This window comes from Mya arenaria, chromosome 6, assembly GCF_026914265.1.
Source record: "Mya arenaria isolate MELC-2E11 chromosome 6, ASM2691426v1".
In the NCBI taxonomy this organism is placed as follows: Eukaryota; Metazoa; Mollusca; class Bivalvia; order Myida; family Myidae; genus Mya; species Mya arenaria.
This window is the reverse complement of record NC_069127.1, coordinates 77,513,158-77,515,897: the sequence shown is the minus strand read 5'-3', so window position 1 is coordinate 77,515,897 and position 2,740 is coordinate 77,513,158.

Below are 2,740 nucleotides of genomic sequence, written 5' to 3'. Positions count from 1 at the left end.
CATATATACTTTTGTCGTGCTTTTTATAGTCACTGAAACTGCACCGGCAAAACATAAGGCATCTGGCATATTGTTTGTGTCTAAAATGTTGATTAATATCATTGTGGGTACATCGTATATTGAGATAAACAACACATCTGAACAAATTTAATGTCTTTGATATACAAGTAAAGAAACAAGGTATGTAACTCAAACTTACCAGATTTCACAGTAGAGTCCATTTATTTCAGCTTCTTAATCAACATACAAACAATCCATTTTAAAGTGAGTGACATGAAAAGAGGAGCCAATGCCCATTAAAATGGTATGCGATATGTTGGTATAACTTAATTGTCTTTAGACAAACAAGCCAAATCCAATGTCACATTCTCGTCTTTTTCTGTAGTCGGAACATGTACAGCAAATTACAATTCTCAGTGTATCCCCGTGTAAACAGGTCTACACACAGAAATATTTCAGAGATCTTATTCTTTGGTATAAATATCACAAAATGACAAACGCACTGATTTTATAAACAGCAGTCTTCAAACTAAATCCACTTTAATATTTCGTAAAGGCGGCCACTTTCCTTCCAATCGCTTAAATGATGATAATAAGCAAGTTTCAAGTTTTATTTTCATCATCACATAATATGTATGTGATATCACAAAACAATGAAACACATTTCAGTTAACATCAAAAGCAAGAAGCGCCGGCTTCCGCCATCTTGGAAATTGTGCGCGATAATTTGTTGTTGTTGTGAAATTAGCAATAAGTTAAAAACACACTAAATTTTATTTTCTATCGGAGATCAAAAAACGGGCGGCGGAAAAAAAATAAAGTTAGGAATTTGAATATTTTTCTTATTTGGGTTTTGCAATATTTAGGTACGGCGCTCCCGTAAAACGAAAAAAGAATCTGGCCTAAGATATGAGTAAACCAAACAGGCGGATCCGTGTAGATGCGTACGTGCGTGGGTGCGTCAGTGTTTGCGTAAGTGCGTCCGTTCGGCTTATTAACACTATAAGTTGAACATGCAAGGAGGATAACGAGCGTCAAGATTATAGTCTTAGCTTTATAATAATGAACATTTCTAGAAATAGCGAAGACTGATAATTATTTTGGTTTAACAAGAAATATATATCTCAACACATTAACATAATTATAAGACAAAAAGAAAATAGTAGCTCGATTAGATAAAAGGTCTTTATTATTTATCACGTACATAAGTGCTGAAATAAGTTTATTTATGCAAAGATCTTGAATAGCTTAAACACCATAGACATATGATTCTTTTAAAAATGATAAATTACACTTTAATCAACAAGTCATTTATTACAGCAGTACAAGTAAGTCCAGTATAAATGCGTACAAAAAAACGCTATGGCGTATAAAAAAGGATAAAATCGAACAAAATATTACAAAAATGTTATTCAAAGTACATGCAAAATACAAATATAATTCGTTTAGTCTGTATAAGATTAAAACAACATCAATCTTATTTTGGTTACGATGTATATGTAGTCTTAGGTGTCAATATATTTCCACCTTTTTTGTGGCGTCTCTTCTTGTGTTCTGGCTTTTAGTGACGTTAAAGCTTTACGATCACTTTTGATTTATCTCTTGCTAAAATCATTTTTCATACAACATTTAAGAAACATAGCAATAAGTCTTATAAAGAAATATGCAAAACATGTTTTGTGGCATACTTCTCACTAACTACATTCCCTGCTTTGGGAGGGTTTCTGCATGTTGCCTAAAAATACATCAAGGCAAAATCTGCATTTTAGTAACGTAATAATACTGCCCTGTATCACACATTAGTCTTATTTATTTCATTATATTTCATTATATTACTGACAATTTCTTATTTCAATATGAGATATTCATGAAAACACGCACCTTCCCTACCATTGTTTTGTTTTTGCTGCCCGACATTTTTTAAGGAACATTTTATGTGACTGCGCAAAACAACTGGAGCCAGCCAATTCTTTGAAGGTTTGTGTAATTTTCCGTCTTAGACTTATGCTTTATGGCTGGTTGTTGGTACATTCATGTTTTCTGTTCTTTTTAATAATAGTCAGTGTTCTCTGTGACATCTTGTTAGGAAGAGGCAGTGCATTTTTTCTTTAAATCATATAAATTTGACTTCCCAAACCTTTTCGGTCAAAACGATCACAATCAATAATGAATTAACCAATACAAAATACTGCCATCTAACTGTTATGCTTTCATCAAGGCTTCAAATTATAAACAATGTGAAATATTTGAGTTATAAACGATTAAACCCAGCTGATTGTGAAAATGCCGATCACCAGACGGTAGGTGGAGTCGAGATAACAGGACTGACTAATCAACAACCGTATCCGCTAATGCGGTATGCATCTTCTTATAAAGAAACCTATGTACACACCCCGAGAGGTATAAAGTCTTAACCGATAAATCAATATACAACCCCATAAAAATACACTGAAGATAAGTATGAAAGTTATATTATGCAAGTTCACTTTTTATGCCTTATGGCATTCGAAATCATTTTTTTTCTTTTGCTAATAAAAGTGAATTTGCTGTTATATGTATCTTTATAAATGTATATGTATTTTGAAATATAACTTTTTTTTGCTTTTTCTTGTGAATAAAAGATATGGTTTCCCTATTCTTTGTCTAATACATTTGACTTAATCATTAACCTAATAATAAGAATTTCGATGTAAGAACGCTTCAAATATATGTTTATTTATTTGCATTTAAATGTTTCAAG